At 35.3% G+C, this 18,292-nt stretch overlaps 1 protein-coding gene across 1 annotated transcript in view; it reads left to right on the plus strand.

The window, feature by feature from the left end:
- Positions 1 to 5,172: 5,172 nt before the first annotated feature.
- LOC106663683 (receptor-type guanylate cyclase Gyc76C-like) overlaps positions 5,173 to 18,292 on the plus strand; it is a 72,617-nt gene continuing 59,497 nt past the window's right edge. The window contains exon 1 of the mRNA XM_014388710.2: positions 5,173 to 5,486. The gene's annotated coding sequence lies outside the window, so the exon portion shown is untranslated. The remainder of the gene's footprint in view (positions 5,487 to 18,292) is intronic.

Here is an 18,292-nt window from a genome sequence, read left to right on the forward strand (position 1 = left end):
AACCTAGGCCAATAAAGCAGATCAAATAACAAAATGAAAAGAACTCACAAAAATGCAGAGATTTGTATGCATCTGTATAATGGGGTTGATGAGAAAATGTCCCACAGTTGAGGAGATATTGGGAATAATCCCCCTACACCACCACATGATAATGAGGATAGCACAGAAAACTATTATTAGTATTATTAAAGTGAAACCTCCAACAGGAATAAAACTAAAATGAACAGATAGCATCAACATTATGAAAGACCATCCAATATTCATGGTTCCAAGAGACGACATGAACAAGGTGTGTGAATTTAATCAAAATTTACGAAAAAACCTAGGTACCAAGAAAGAATGGGAAAGAGAGAAAAACACCTCCTTTAAGAATGACACCATCTATTGGTACACAGATCGATCTAAAACACAAGATGGTATTCGGTCCTGGAACCAAATACTCGGAACTCATGGGAATATACGTCAGTATCTTCCAAGCTGAGAGATTTGAATAAAGGGTACAAAAATAAGAACATATCTATCATGTCAGATAGCCATGCAGCCATCAAAGCACTAAGCTCAAACATCATTAGCTCAAAGATGGTGTTGAACTACAAAACCAAACTAAACATACTAGGTAAACAAAGTCTGTGCTGGATCCCAGAACATGTGGCAATAAAAAGCAAAGAGAAAGCAGAGAGAGAGAGAGTGAGAGAGAGGGTGAGAGGGAGAGAGGGAGGGAGAGAGAGAGAGAGAGAGAGAGAGACTTAACTTCTTTTTTTACTTATACTGTGTTCATTTTTCTCCTTTCTAACATAACAAACACAGTGTTTTATATACATTGGTATTACATAAATTTATAAACCTACATATTATACCAGTATAATGCAAATTTAAAGTGCCAATCCATAAAGATCAATAAAGCAATAAATCAGACAATACAATAAGAATAAATAAATAGGTCAATAAATAATTAGTACATTTACAGTGCATCAAGTGTGCCTTTATATTCCAACATATATATTATACATATATTATTAGATATATTATATATTCAGTAGGAAATTATGTACCAAGTAGTCAATAATTTTTCTTCTAATGCTTCCTATTGATTTTCTTGTTCTATATTTAAATTTGAATTTAAATTATTAAAAGTACTTGTTGCTTTAACTATAAATGATTTGATGAATACTGATGTCTTATGTTTTGTTACCCTTAATCTCTAGTGTTGTGGCCGTGAACACTTGAAAATAATTGAAATTCCTTATACTATTACAACTGCTTCATGAATATTTTTAATGTTACATAACAATGTTCAATTTTGCAGTTGATCTATTTCCACTTTTTCATAATTTTCATGGTGATTTATACATAATGTACAATTCAAGTAATAACTTGTAAAAATACATATCAACTCTTAATAATTTGGTTTTCTTTCTTCGAACTTCAACTCTTGATAATTTGAATTATTTATGAGTCTCTTGGGCTTCGAATTATCAAGAATCGACTGTCTAATGTATTGTATTTGACCAGCGACACCCAAATAGTTTAACATTAAGCCCTTTGTATAGCATGAACTACTTTACTTATTTAATTGTCATTACTTCTCGTGAAAACGTACCAAATGCTTTAGGTGATCGTTGGGTGAAGTTAGAAGAAATTGAGGTTTACTCTGATGATTTTACTATGATCTCGTTATTGTATTTTGCACAGAGAGCCTTTGTTTTTCTTTTCAGCTTCACACTTATGTTCTAAGAAAGAAGTACTATAACCAGTTATGTGGCTATAGATGAACGACCTTGGGGCTGTTTAATACATGTTATCATTTATATAACATGTAACGCATTTTAATTTTTTATTTAATTTTCAGTTTTAACTTTTTTTCCATAACTTTTATCAAAAATTCCACTGCATAAAGGCTTGAAAATTCCAGAGTTGGAATCTGTCATCAAGGCAAGGTCTTCATGCATCCATGGTAACTCATACTAATTCAACAATACATCCCACCCAAATAACCCTCCAACACTGCATAAAAGACGCTTAAAAAGAAATAGACACAGTGATCGATAAATTAGCTAGAAACTTTATTGCATTTTATATTAAATATTGTATATAATAGTTAAGATTTGTTAAATATGACAATTAATTAAGGTTTTTAGTTGAGATGAAAAAAAGTTAATGGCACGAGAGGGATTCGAACCCACGACCTTCGGCTAGATACGCCGCTGCTCTACCACTTGAACTATCGTGACCTCGATCCACTCGGACATCAACTCCCCATCTCAACCCCACCTTCTGAGTTTTCCCTCCTTTTGCCATTTTTTCTTTTGCGTATCTAGCCGAAGGTCGTGGGTTCGAATCCCTCTCGTGCCATTAACTTTTTTTCATCTCAACTAAAAACCTTAATTAATTGTAATGTATTAATTGGTCAAGCGGACCACGAAATTAGTGAATTTGTTAAATATGTTTATAGGCATATTTCTCTAGTGAAGTGATAATTTGACTGTATTTTTTCCATCCTCCTCCTCGCCGAGCCTAAGGGAGACTCCATACTGGTGGAAATTCAGTGCATGTGAGTTGTCTTTTAAATGATAAGTTTTATGATTAAATGTTAATAAAATGAACTACAAGTTGCATATATGTATATATCTTTAACTTCTATAAACAACTATAACAATTTATTACAATTAATTAAGGTTTTTAGTTGAGATAAAAAGCACGAGTGGGATTCGAACTCATGATCTTCGGCTTGATACGCCGCTGCTCTACCACTTGAGCTATCGTGACCTCGATCCACTCGGACACCAACTTCCCATCTCAACCGCACCTTTTGAATATTCCCTCCTTTTTGCCATTTGTCAAATGTCGTGTAATCTGATTACAACAATAAACTTTAAAAAAAATCTCAACTCTTTCTACTGACAGTCAGGTTAGTGGACATATTTTAGTACTAAGATATGACCATACTTTTCATCCAAACATACTTTTTACACATCATTATTGCCAAAATGATCAAAGTGTAATTGATAATAAAGCTGGGAAGTAATCTTGAAAACTAAATGATTCATGTAAGTGAAAGAAATAGACGATTAAAGCAATGCCAATGACAATAACATTGGAAGGCATAGAAATTTTTAAGAACAAATAAGAAGTTGAAAACAGTCATTTTTTTACTCTTCCCAATATTATAATGTAATTATTTGTAAAATGGTTATAAAATATAGGTAATTTATACATGTTATCGTGATTTCTTTGTAAATCAACCTTAGGTTAGCTATATCCATTCTGAGTATAAAGCTCTGACTCCACTCATAAACTATTCCCTCATAAACTAATTTAATTGCCCGCCTGAGTGGGATATTTAATTTAATAAAATTCTTCATATAAAGTTTAAAAGATAAGTCATTTGAAGAGATCAGTAATCCCCTTCACACCTGGAATTACAGATATGAATCGGTTCATGAATTTAATTTTTAACTTAGTGGTTTTTGTTTTCTAAATAGATGTCATTTTTTATTTTTTAAATAAGTATTAGTGGGTTATGTTTTATAATTTGCTAAATTTGTCTGTCAATTTCATTTATTATAATATAAGTCAATTTCCACATTTTGCTTATTTGTATCATTACCGGTTTTATTCATACCCAATGTTGATTTTATATCTTCTTTTTTTCTATTTTTTCCTCACATTATTCTGATAATTTTTATTCATAAAATTTCTTATTAATTTTTATTTTATCTTTTATTGTAAGTTAATTTTCATATTCAATTTATTTTTTCTTAATTTGAGCTTTTTTTCATTGTTATAATTTTTAGTAGTAACTGTGTGTACATTAAGTTCCTATTATATTAATTAGATGTGAAATTGTTAAAGAACTTGGCATCATTATTGACAAACAGAATTAATTACACATAAACATTAACAAAACTATTGCTAAAGCAAATAAAACCTTAGGATTTGTTACACGCCATACTCAACATTTCCATGATCCACATACACTTAAAATTGTATACACTTCCATTGTAGGACCAATATTAGATTACTGTTCACCGCTTTGGTTTCCCATTCATTCCACACATATTAGTCGCATAGAAGCAGTTTGAAATTTTTTTTTACACCTGATGCATTACAGAACAATTGGAGAATACAGATACACATCGTTAATGTCGGTTCTGAAATTGACGACTGTTCTGTACAGAAGTAAATTCTTTGATTGTGTATTATTGTATAAATTATTATATTCCTTAACTAATTGTCCATTACTGCTTAACCAAATTAACTTTCATGTTCTATTTTATCATTTCAGAAGTCACATAACTTTCTCCATCGATTGCCATAGTAATTATGCCAAATTCAATATTATACCAAGAACAAAAAATATGTTAAATTCATTAGAAAATATAAACATATTTAATATCAGCTTAAGCAATATTGTATCATTAATATAATTAATACTAAATTTGATTATTATTATTAATTGATAATTATATAGTGTGTGCATTGTTATCCTTTTATATTCTTCCATTCAAATATGATAAATGAACTAATGCTGCTTAACATTTTTTTAATTAAATTAAATTAATTAATTAATTAACTTTTTTTTAGGAAGCTAATTTTTCTTATTTAAATTGCGATTTTGGGCATTGTAGTTTATCACCCCGCAATTTGTATTTTCTTGCATTTCATTTTTTCGCTCGAGCAGCCTCAAAAATTCCTGAAAAAAGAAATAAACCTTGCACGCACAACTCTCATTCAAACACTAGCAGGCAAACATTTCTACATGCAAACATTTAAATCTGGGAAAACGCCTAAATTTTATTATAAATTCCAATAAATTTGAGAAAGCTTTTTTATTATTATAAATATTTCTAAATTTATGAACAGTTATAACCTTTACACTTTTCTTGTATACATTTGTAATTAGGAAATTGTAAATAAATATATATATATATATTTTTTCTATTTTGTTCTTTCTTCAACGACCTCTGACAGACGAACTTTGTCCATGTGTATATACTTATTGTTGTACATATTACTACTGAAAATAAAATTAGCTTTCTCTGTTTTTCATTTCAGAATATGTTAATTGTGACGAATGAAACTGTCAACTGTCGGAATTCGGAAGCCGTCCGTGAATCCTCAATCCTCTGGAGAGCCAGCGCGGACGGCCGGACTCCGGAGTAAAAGAAAAAGTGAGTTGGCGGGAGGTGGAGTGCGCAGGCGCTCTCAATCCGGGGCCCCCACCCGGCGACTGATTTCATCGCATTTCTTCGTCTACTATCTCGGCCCGTCTCCCGTTTCGTATCAGTCGCGAGGAGTAACCGACGGGATTTGGTGTGTCGTCTGTTAAACGGTCTGTGCTCCGCCTCCAACCGAGAGCGTGTCCCGCCCCCGCGCCAGTGTCTCCTACAAAAGAGGATCGAGAACGAGAAGAGGGAAAATCCGCCTTCCGCACGTCAAATGGTGGCCGAGCCGAGCCTCGATGCGCCCTCCGCCCGCCGCACATGGTAAGCCCTTATCACCAGTTATCAGTCTAGGCCCAAAGGTTCTTTCGCGGTTCTCCGCCGCGGATCCTCGACTCTCGGTCTCCGCCTCCTCGACGGGAAGACAAACGGGAAAGGCGGAATGTTAAAAACGGGACGGCTTCGGCCGCCATATGCTCGCCCTACCTCCGCCGCCTCGAGAATCCGCCCGACCGGATTTTACCGCTTTTAAATAAACCGCGCTTATTTATAACAAGAGTCGATCGCTCCCGACGCCGCCTCCTCCGCCTCCACCGTTCCTCTTCTACGCCCTTTCTCACCATCCGCCGACTTGCCGAACTGCCAAAATTGATCGGATCGCCGTCGACCTTTATCCCCCAAACGCACGACATCAAATAAACCCGAGTGACATTTTGGTTTTTCGTACCCGCCACCCCTTTAAAATTCCTCCCGTTACATAGATTTTATAAAATGGCCGACGTTTGTTAAGATTATCTCTAGATTGTTACACTTTCCGGCCCGTTATCACGTGTCGTCTTTGACCATTTTTCTCTAAACTCTCGACTGATTGTTATTTTCTTCCTTATTCCTTTCGAAAAGAAAACATTATCAATTACACGCATGTACGTCTACAATTTTGTACTCTCCGGTTTTTGTTTGAAACTCCAGCCGCATTAAATTACGCGTTAAGAAAAATAACGTTACAAACGTGAAAAATAAAATTGACAAATTTTTTGAAATATTTTATTATTTTAATGTATTTTGTTGATTTACGTGATAACGCAGTAGCAAACAGGAAACATAAAGTAATATATATATTGACAAATTGGTACCATTAAAATTAAATGGATATAAATGTGTATATTGTTATACATAAAGGTTATACCGTTGTTATACATATAATGCAAATCATGACAGTTTATATAATTATTTTTTTCCTTCCTATTTTCTATTGTAGAATAATTATTTTTTGGTTTTTGTTAAAAAAATTTCATGTAGTTAAAAAAAAGTAAATTCGTTACTTATTTGGACGTGCCGGGAATTTATACACATCAGAATCGGTATTTCAAAAATGTATAACGAAGGATATTAGTATTTTACATTTTATTATAAGGATTACCTTAAAAAAAATTCATTATAGTTTCTTTCAAAAGATATAATAAAGATTTAAACATATAGACGGTAAGCCGTATAATAAAATGTATAATACTAATATAAATTGTCATACTTGCCTTATAAAAGCTCAATTGGGTTCTTAAGATTAAACTTGACCTAGTATAACAAGCGTTTAACAGGCTTACCTTAAAATTAAGGAACAGCGTTCCTGGAAAAAAATTATAAAAACGTTAACTATTGTAATTGATAAGAAAACTATTTTGTGGGTTAATAAAATGAAAGAAAAGTGCCAGCCTGATATGTGATATGATTATAAGGATTAATGAGAAGAGACATATGTAAGATATTTGAGTGTCAAACCATATTCCACAGCGTATGGAGAAAACTTCCTGCCATCAGAGGGGTCCTGTAAACCAAGATGGTAAAAATAAAAACAATTATCATGACAGATAGCGAAGCATCAGGGCAATGAATTCAAAATAGAATAGAAAACGAATAATTAGATCATTCTGAATAAATCAGTCACTATATTATCACGAGTTGTAGGAATCAGGGAGGAATATGAAGTTGATGTTCTTGCAAGCATGGCTACTTTGCAGAAATAAAAACCTTCTACAGGACAGATATTATCTTTACCAGACTTTTATTGAACAAAAAGTGACGAATAGGGATGGATGTCCTCATACTGGCCCAATCAAAATAAAGATAGCTGTCAAAGCAGGCATTCGAATATAAACAAAACAAGGTTAAAACTACTGGGCTCGAAGAAATTAAAGGAGAGAAAGGAACAGGCAGATGCTCTTACCAAAACAAGAGCTACCACATCGCAGGCAAGGCCTAAATCCATCTACAGGATAGATAGTCACACTAAGCAATGACGTTTCCCAAGAGCAACCAACGATTCTCCTCGAATGATTTCAAGAGAAAGAAATTTCAAAAAATGTAAGAGCTGAAGAATTTCAGCAAGCCTCTTGACCCAGTATACATCTTAAAACGGCACAATTAACCTAGGCTGTGCAAATTCTTAAAATAATTATTACGAAAGGAAAGAACGAAAATAAGCTTTTTTACGGGATATTTTAAATACAAGGTTATATGGACTCCGGGGTGAGGTGTTTTTGAAAAACGCCCATTTGTCGGGCCGCTGGATTCGAACCAGGAACGATTTACCTTATAACGATGAGCACCATGTCAACGCTTGAACCCTTGCGGTCACCGACGCCCCAATTGTTTGTTGTTGGGTAATTTGTGGTCAATAAAAACTAGTGATAAACTGTTCACAATGTTATAAGTTATACCGTAATCCATATAGTTCACTATCTTAAAAATAAAATAAAAAACCATTTGTATGCAAAACGCCTTGTGTAAGTAGGAATGTTTCTTAAGGCTACTTTGTAAGCCGTTTTTGTTCTCATGTGAATACTATTTTTAAAAAAATGCCAAGAAACTATGGGATGTACTAGAATAAAGTTTAGCTTCATTAATTTTAGAGATACTGATGTTGGGCGTGAATTCCCGAAACGACAAAATAAATGTTTAAATAAAATTATAATTGAGATTTGAACAAAAATAAGTGCAGAAGACAAATGCGCACTAGTAATGCAATCATTGGAATTATTATAAAACCCCACTTTTAAAATTTATTTAATTGGCTCTGATGATACTTGATTTTAAAAGATCCTAGATTCATAAAATTCAATCATCTCAAAAATTTCATAAAAAATGTTGGTATCAAATCGACATCAAATATCTATAATTAACATTTGATGCAAATCTTCTCATCCCTCAAAGGATTTTTGATTATTTGAAGTTGAAATGTATACATCCCAAATTTCTGATAAACATTGGTGTTGTTAAATTTATTAAATTGATTTGAAACATAACTAAACTTGATAACTCAAAACCGTTCAACTTTTATTTTATATGTTAATTGAATGTTTAAGTTTCGAATGATCTTGCGATTATGGAACCTTGGATTAAAAAAGAACCAACCAAATTACTCGACGCGAAAAGAAAATTAATCATTTATTCCACGCGTTTTCAGTTTAGGAATTAATATTAGAACTTGTATTAAACGGAGATGTTTCTTATGTAAGTCTCATATCAGTTTGTGAACCCTTCCTCTTTTATAAATAGAAGCTCTATACGTTTTCTCAACACGATTAGAATCGTGGAGTCCACAAAAAAAAAAAAAAATCATCCTTTCGATTTTTTGGTTTAAGATGTTTATTGTTCATTTTTTCAATTCTGTTAGTGGTTGTGATATTACTAGGTAAATTAATAAGTTTTATTTTATAAACTGTTGCCTCCTAGTCTGTACTTATTCAAAGTACAAAACAAAATTGTAACGATACAGAACAATTTACATGATAAGTCTTGGTTCGTCTTGCAGAACTTCACCAACCGTTCCCACCTTTATAATAGGTTTACTACGGTGTTTCGTAATTTTAGAAAAAGAGAGAACTTTCTTGACCACCTGGGTTTAAAAAACGTTTTATAAGCAAAAGACAAAACAAATTTTAAAGCAATAAGAGAAGTAAAACGTTAAGAAGTTTCATTTCGATCCAAATATCTCATTAGACGAATAAATTTATGATTTCCAAAAGGACGACTAGTTCATCATATAGATTTAGTGCTAAAAAGTTTTAAAAAAACGTTTATTATTCTTAAGCGAGTTTTTATTAAAGCCCTATAAACCGCTCGCCTACTCCATTTTGTCAAAGAGTTTAATAAAAATGGTTTTTACATAATAAGGGTTGAATAACGGAATTTTAATTTATATTCCATTATGTCTAATTAAATCCATTATATTTCGTGGTCCGATTGACCACATAACTTCTTTCAATTAATTAATCTTTATGTAAGGTATTGGTTGAAATGAAAAAGTTAGCGTCACGAGCGGGATTCGAACCCACGACCTTCGGCTAAATACGCGCCGCTGTACCACTTGAGCTGTCGTGACTTCGATCCACTCCGACACAAAGTTTTTCCATTTTTCGTTAGTGTCCGAGTGGATCGAAGTCACGATAGCTCAAGTGGTAAAGCAGCGGAGTATTTAGCCGAAGGTAGTGAGTTCGAATTCTGCTCCTGACACTAACTTTTTCATTTCAACCAATAGCTTATATAAAGATTAATTAATTGAAAGAATTTATTTGGTCAATCGGACCACGAATTATAAGGGACTAAATAAAAATTTCCACATTATATTCATCATCTTTTCTGTCTCAACTTTTACCATTGTTGTAACAATTACAAGATCCCGGCAAAATGTCTGATGTATTCGATGTTGTTGATAAAACCGTTTCATAATTTTGAAAAACAAAATGAAACTAATAATGAAAAAAAAATATTTCGGAAATTGTTTTTGTCTTATGATTCACCAAATCTACCCAATTATTGGGTGTCATGTTGCGAGGGACCCAATAATGAAACATCTACACAGAAAACAAACACTTTGAGCCCTGAAGATGATCTCAATGAAGATTGAAACGTTGGCACGATAAAGAAAATGTTTTTCTAAAACCTGCGTCACACCAGACCGCATCTCACGATCTCCAAATAATCATTGGCTAACGGTCACTAAACGCCACACAAAATAAGTAATTCATTGTGTTTTTATTAATTAACGCATTTCAAAACGCCGCTTGCTTTATGGTCTTGTTGTGACTTATCAATGAACATAACTTAAGCACAAACCGTGGTCATATCAACCTACAGAGTTCCGGTGCTTTTGAAAAACAGCCTATTTGGTATTACATTTATGTATCTACGCGGCCCTGGATTCGAACCCGGGACCTTCTAGTGATGAGTCGCCTTGGCAACGCCTAAACGTTGCGGTTTACACTAACTTGTTAAGTGTTTTTGCGAATATTTTTGCCTACAAGATAAGAGCGTCTTCAGATAAGAAAGGCCCTCGTTAGTTGTTGCAATATCACTTTCCATAATGCGTTTTAGATGGAACAATAATTTATTCTTGTTAATACCCAGGTTAGAGACATGAAGTAACACGATACTTCTTTTTTATTTGGATATGTAGGAAGTAGAGACTTAATTTTGTCTGTGGAAATAGCGCCGTTCTATTTTCGGAGAGATAGCGATAGGAGATAATCAGCTCCCGTCAATTCGCCAAACGAACTGCCGGGTTCAGACAAAACTTCAAAAGTTTGCGACAACCATCAGTCGTTTTCCGTTAAAAAAAGCCTCAGTCCTCCTTGGGCCACGTTCGCCCCTATTTGTCCTGGCCAATTAATGCACCAAAGGCGAAACTTAACCAGGAGTTTCAAGAGCTCCTCTGGAAATTGACGGTTGCCGGCATCACGCGAATAATAATTTAAGGCTTGTAATGGTCCGACTTCCGTACAACGTGCCCCACCGGAGGTAGCAATTAGGGTGACCCCGGGGGTCTAGGATTACGTGGACACTGCAATTAATAATACGTCAAAATGCATGTAGACACGTTCGATTTCTGCGTCTTGTGAAATACATCGCGTGATTTTATTTTATTACCTTCACACACATTTATTTTGAAAGCGATTAACAACAGACCTTGCAGTGTTTCAGTTCGATATTATATCATGTTCCAAGAAGTGTTGCATTTTTCCACCCCCTTCTGACCTCCTGGATTTCAATTTTTTAATTTGTCGTAATCAATTAGGCTAAAATTTTAATGTTTGCCAAAACGAGTATAAATATTCATGCTAAATGGATGCTCTATTGAGGATTTTGCCATTGCATAATATATCCTCTCCCTCTGAGGAATTTATTCTTCGCAGAGCGGCATAATGTGTTGCAGATCTTCAACCTCATCTCACGTCATAAAATTTGCTGTTGGTATAAGCTTATTTTGTGGAGATGATACGGTAAAAAAGGGTACTAGGAAGCGGGGTTTGCGCTCCCCATGCACTGCAGCCTTTTGATAGTATCAGGTCATCGACTGTCGCTGCTGCAATTTGATTTCCTAAGTTTTTTCCGTACGTTGGGTTAAACCTCCATTGAGCTGTTACTCGCATTCGAAGATGATATGGGTGGCTGTTTCCTCCTCCTCATTACATAATCTGCAGATGGGATCATCGTTGTATATGCCCATGTTGTGTAGATGTTTTCTCAGATGCCAGTGACCGGTTAGTAGTCCTATCACTCCTCTGAGTTTAGCGCTGTCCAGTTGCCAGTCTTGGAGAGGGTTGGTTCATCTGTCTAGCTATGTTTGTCCAACTATGTCTAGCACTGTTAGAGTTTATCCACTTTTTCTTTTGTTTTGTTTGGATCCATTCTGCGATGGAGGATTCTATATTTGTTTTTATTATCCCAGGTATAGGTTCGGGGCCATGTATGGTCATAAACAGCGGAATGACATAGATTCTAACATTTTACCCATGGTCCCCGTTAAACAACTTTGGAGAATAAGTTAATAATATTAAATACAGAGGAAATAGAAAACTTTATGTTTTCAAAATATCCATGCTAATCATTCAAAAATAATTTTGAATACAATTAAAAACGTATATGCTGAACCGGCACTAGGTCACTTACTGGATCTTCATTCGTGGGTTTTTGATGTTACTAAAACGCGTTTCGGTTTTGCGCTCTTCATCAGTAAAGAACTGTTCGCTCTTCAGAGACAATGAAAAGATTAAAGATTACCATGTTTTCTATGTTTTTCCTTGTGCAGTGCAGAAAATACATATGTAGGAATTGTAGGTGCGTGGTTGAGAAAACCATAAGGAATAACATAAGAAGAAATAAGAGGATCGCATGATGGTAGGGGAATAAGTACTCTCTTTGCACCAAAACACTTAAATAGTTATACCAGGTCCAATCAAATCTTTTAATTACTATCTAAATTTTTATTAAGTTGAGTTATTGTTTTTTTTATCAGGAACTTCTTTGACATTAAGAGTTAATGTCTTGTGGGTTAAATACATGTCACCAGTGTGTATCGAGTGAATTGTTCTTTTCTAGCTTCTGTAAGTGAGTTAAAAATTCATCTTGAAACTTTTCAGTAGCATTCCATATCAAGATGATTTTTAAGGACAAGAAAAGCAGAATAATTGACATCTTGAAGTTCATGAAGTCGGAGATTTATTTGTATACAAATCCCCGCAGTTTATCTTCAATGATAAATATATTCGCCGTATCGTATAGTTTTTGATTTCTTGCACCTCGTAGTTGTAAATTCTTTTTTATGCCAATGTTTGACGGTGAAAGCAGTTTAGTTTTAAATGGGTGATTCTCTTTCACGAGTGCGACCAAGCCCCCCGACGGTGATCCTACCAAGGCGGGAGCATATCAATGCAAAATCTTGCAAGGTTTTCCCATTTTTTTTGGTGATAAAAATTTAAGATTTGCTTTCAAAATAAATATAAATGATTTTCATCACATCATTCCCATTGGTAGTACGTAGTTTCTAGGTTTTGTGGCAGAACTGTTTCTTCTTGGAGTGTGTTGTCTTCATTTAAAAACCGAACAAACACTAGTAATTGGGAACTATTTGAAACCTCTGTAGTATCGTCTCGTTGAAGGGCATAAATAAGAAAACTTTATTTTATGTGCTCTAAAGCTGCTCCTTAACTTCTCTTAACATTTTCTCAATTCTAGATTTCGTAATGTTATTAAAATATATTGAATTCTTATACTTTGCCGAGAGGTTTACGAGTTGCCTTACTTAGCCTCAGCTCGTAGATCCCGCGGTCTTGGGTTCAATTTCCACCGTGGCTCCTGGAACTTTCTTTAGCGCTCCCCCCCGCAAAAAAAGTAAACAAATTCAGTGGCAGCAAGGATTAAGACGTTGACAACGTTTATTAAAATTTATTTGTAGCCTATACATTATACAAATTTGTTCATATTACAAATTCGATCACAGTACTTTTTTCCACACAGTCACACCACTAAAAATAATGCCAGTGCTGCCGGAGGACAGATGTCATGAGAAGCCGGCCAATGCTGGCAAAAGGTCTCGAGGCCATCGGCGATTGGCGACGTGGTAGGTTCTCTGGATGGGAATGTGTAGAGAGGGCTCGAGCAGTCGAGTTAGGATAGATCGAGAGGTTGGTGTAAAACTTTGGGGATCGGGAACGGATCGTTCGTTGACAAAAGGATGCTCTGGATGTTGATGAATTGGCAGAACCCTACAGTCCCACTTCGTATGTCCAAAGTGGTCGCAGTAAATTCTTGTATATGTTAGTTTAGTGTTAACGGTCAAAACGGATTTCGGTCCTAGGGGTCTTCATAGCTGTCTAAGTCTTCTGTTAAGTTGTTGTCTTTTAAGTCTTGTGTGAGGATTGTCTAGGTATTTGACTTGAGTGGAAATCCCACCATGTACATACACATAGAAATGATAAATGATGGAGTGAATGTGGTGTTCAATACTTTTTAAAAGGATAGTTCCTACTCACAGTAAGTTGTTTTGCAACGATCCGGATTTCGAGCCTTTTAGCTCATCATCAGGTTGAAGGACTTCTACAACCTGATGATGAGCTAAAAGGCTCGAAATTCGGATCGTTGCAAAACAACTTACTGTGAGTAGGAACTTCCTTTTAGAAAGTAATGTACATACACTTCTAGGGAGGTTATCATGTTTTGCAATAACGCTCTATCAGAACCTAGCAAAACCAGATCATCCGGCTAGACTTTTATCTTGACTACTGAGTTTTTCACCTACATCCCTCAATCCAGACATGCTTCCAAATCAGCCAAGAATAAAATAAAAGGGGAGGCAATGTTAAGTAAATAGGCAGTCTTATTTCAAGTTCACAGTGTTATCAAAGCTTGTCAAGTTCCGATGGTACCAGACCGACGCGGTTTTACCAGTATACAAGTCTCTTAACACATTTACTATATTACTGGAAACACCAAGGTGTATAGTTTAGACGGATCTCTCAATGCTGGCAACGCTGTAGTGAAATCTTCGAAGAAGGCGTACAACTTTTGACGCTTTTGGTTCGGTCCTACAGATAATACTAGGGATAGGGATAAAAGAGGCGGCCAAAAGGCCTACTGCACCTCGACTTGAGTAGATCTATTGTGTTCCCCTGTTATTTATTACGGCTTCAGGCTATTAACCAGCTTCCACAGCTTTGCCAGCGGTTCCTTGGTGTAGGATCTTATGTAGGATTTTCTTGTCCTAGTTGGAAGAACCTGCACCTTCACAGAAACATAATATGTGTTCTGTGGTCTCCTTCTCTTCCTGGTAGTGTTTGCGCAGTGTTTCTTCTGTTTGTACTCCTATCCGGTGCATGTGCTTTCTTAAGTGGCAGTGCTTTGTCAGGGGTCCAACCAGAATCCTGGTTCGGTTGCAGTGGCCTTCCAGTAATATTTTTGTAAGTATTGCGGATGGTCTTTCTATGAATTTCTTCGCGTGCCTCATACCTGCGATATTGTTCCACCAGGTTTTGGACTCATTAAGGATCCATTTTAAGACGTCCTCTTTTGTGGCAGGCTACTAGGCCGCAGAATGGTTCTGGGCCCGTAGAGTGATGTTCGCTCCTTTTTTGGCCAACATGTCAACCTTTTCGTTGCCTCTATGCCCCTAATGTCCAGGGACCCATGCCAGGGTCAGGTCATTAGTGTCGCTGACTTCGGTTCCAAACACTTTGCCTTCGCCTCGCATGATGCTAATGCCCTAAGCCAGGCAGCACGGCTGTTAGAGAAAATGTTATCTGCCGGGAATGTATTCCTAGCCTTTCAGATATACTAGCTGTACCTTTTACTTTATGCAGCAATGCCAACTTAAATTGTTAAAAAATATAAGTAAAGACTCGCCTCGCATTCTACCAGCTTGGAACCGCTGGGCTTTAGTTTGATCATCTTAGGCTGTCTGTCCTCGCTGGTTTGTCATGCGCGTTTCTGAATTTGTTTAACCCCCAGGCGTTGATCTGTACACTTTCCCGTTCGCTTGTCATTTTTGACATGGGACAGAAACAAGATGATCAGAATTCAGCTTGATTCCATATATTCTATAGAAAAAGTAAAGGATTATAGCTTTATGTCTATGGTTTCTTCAATGAATGTTTGGAAACTTTGACTTATTGGATACAAGCAAGTTTCCTTATGGTCAGAGAAAATAATTAATATTAGTGCCGGAAGGTTACTTAACATTAAAACTCATTGTCTCAATTCTGAGGACCGTTTAAGTACCCGATAAAGACAAAATTAACGGAGTATCCGTCGGAATGTACTATCCTTGAAACGTGCCTTATCAAGAGAGCAAACAAGACAGGAGATAAAAACAGTTTAAAATACTGCGATGGACACAATTTTTTTTCTAATTTCCAAGGAAATTACGATGTTGCCAAAATCAAACAAGGCGTACCTATTGTTACACGGTTTACTAATACGTTAGGAAATGTTTTTCCTCAAGAGACTGACCGATTGGAAATAAAATTTTTTACGAATTCTGCACCGGTCGGCACTCCTTTACGTGTTTTCCACTTCCAAAATGATTTTTAATGAGCGTTTTGATTCAATTTGTAAAATGTTTAAACATTATGCTTCTGATGGTAATCATTGAGCGGGGAAAATGTTTAATGGATCTTTGCACTACAGTTTTGTTTATTGGTCTAAAAATAGAAGCTATTAAAAGGAAGAAAATAACTTTTAATGAGGTCTAATTCATCTCCAAACAACTAGACTCACAGCAGTAAGAAACCTATTAAGGGGACCTATGTATCATTTTTCCCTGTGTACGTAGATAACTGTTGGGTTGTAAGATGTGCAGTTATATAGAAAACACAGCGTAGTGCTCAATTCTTTAATTTGCCAACGTTTCGAATGGTTTTTCTTTGTCAAGGCAACGCTGAAATAAGGGTAGGGCCGCTTTTGACCACTTGTTTCCTTGTTACCATTAAAACCGTAGACGTAATTCGTTTGGAAGTGGTAGTTCTTCAATTTCTTTTTCATGCCGGTACTACTCTAATTAAGTGTCAAGGGCTTTAATTTGATGCACTTGTTAGTTGGAAATCTTTTACTCCTTCCAGTCTTGTCCGATGTCAACCTTCTTTATCCTTTTAACGTTTCGAATTTTTTCATTCTTTTTCAAGGCAACGGAATCAGACGAGATTGGAAGGAGTAAAAGATTTCCAACTAAAAAGTGCATCAAATTAAAGCCCTTGACACGTAATTAGAGTAATACTGGTTTGAAAAAGAAATTGAAGAACTACCACTTCGAAACAAATTACGGCTACCGTTTTAATGTTAACACGGGGGGAAAAAGTGGACAAAAGTGGCTCTACCCTTATTCCAGCGTTGTCATGAAAAAGAATGAAAAATCATTCGAAACGTTGGCAAATTAAAGAATTGAGCAGTACTTGCTGTGTTTTCTGTCATAAATAAAAGATAGATAACTGTGTAATATTTTAGTAGATTTTATTTCCGAAAATATCAACCCATAAAACATCAGTATATTATCCATCATGTAGTGATTTATTAATACTATACAGCATTAAAATAAAACTCCAGCTAAAATTATAGTTGTTTCTTTTAAGATTAATTGTTGTGGGAAATTTTTTGGGAATCCCCCCCAAAAAAAAGTTTTAAATAGCTCTTAAAGCTGGTTCCTGAGAGTGGAAGAGGCAGCCTGCCAATGAATTGGCAGATTGAGGCCAAGGAGGTGTAAATGATGTACGTACATACACAGACGTATGTAAAAGGGTGTAATTCATTAAAAAAGCAACGTCATGTATTTTTAAAAACATAATGTTAAAACATGGACAACCTAACTTGTATAAAAACGTCATCTTTGAAAAAAGAAAAATTAAAGACACAATTCCTGAAGGATCGTTAAAATTAAAATAAAGATTAGATAATTATATTCAAATTTTCATAATTTACTTTGTGTTATTGCCAATTCAATTGTTGCCTAAAACAGAACAGAACCTCTAGGAATCCAATGTTTACCACGCGCTGTGCCAAGTGTCTTTTTATAGGCACTGTTACAGAATTCTATTTATAAAACCTGTTGCATTGAACTTGTGAAACAGAGAAAATAAAAAAACATACATGAAAATGTAAAGAAAACGTTTCGAAGAAATCAATCATAATGCTTATAAAGTTGATCTAGCAGTGTAGTTTGTGTGTTCTATAATCATTACTAGGGTTAAAAGGGTTTTCTAACATCATGCGTCTTCAGCATGGCCAAAATTGATTGTACATGATTCAAAAGAACCTGTTGCCGTGAGAAAGCTTTTATTCAGGCATGTATTCGGCACTGTATTGAATTATTCAATTACGGATAGTGCAGACGGTTTCAATCTGCTAAGTATAACCTAGCCACACCTGCGATTTGTTCTATTGGGTTGTCCGGAAAATAATGCAGGATTTTGGTATTAAACAAAAAAAAAAGAAACTAGTTACTTTAAAGCAATGTTCTTTAATCAAAATAATTTCCCATACTCTCAATACATTTCTCCCAACGTGTTGGTAACTTATTAATTCCGTCTGAGTAGAATTCAGAATTTTTAGAATTGATAAAGTCAATAAATGCATTTTCCAGTTCCGTTTGATTTTTGAATATTATGTGTTGTAAGTAGTGGTCCAGGTGTCTAAAAAAATGGTAGTCAGTAGGCGAGAGGTCCGGAGAGTAGGGTGGGTGAGGCAAAGTTTCATAGCCAAGCTCCAATAATTTTTGTGACGTTACACGTGACACATGTGGTCGAGCGTTGTCATGCAACAAAATGGGCCCTTTCCGATTGACCAAAGAGGGCTTCATTACTGCCAATTTC

The sequence above is a fragment of the Cimex lectularius genome, unplaced genomic scaffold (genome assembly GCF_000648675.2).
Source record: "Cimex lectularius strain Harlan isolate CLEC.00 unplaced genomic scaffold, Clec_2.1 scaffold135, whole genome shotgun sequence".
Lineage (NCBI taxonomy): Eukaryota > Metazoa > Arthropoda > Insecta > Hemiptera > Cimicidae > Cimex > Cimex lectularius.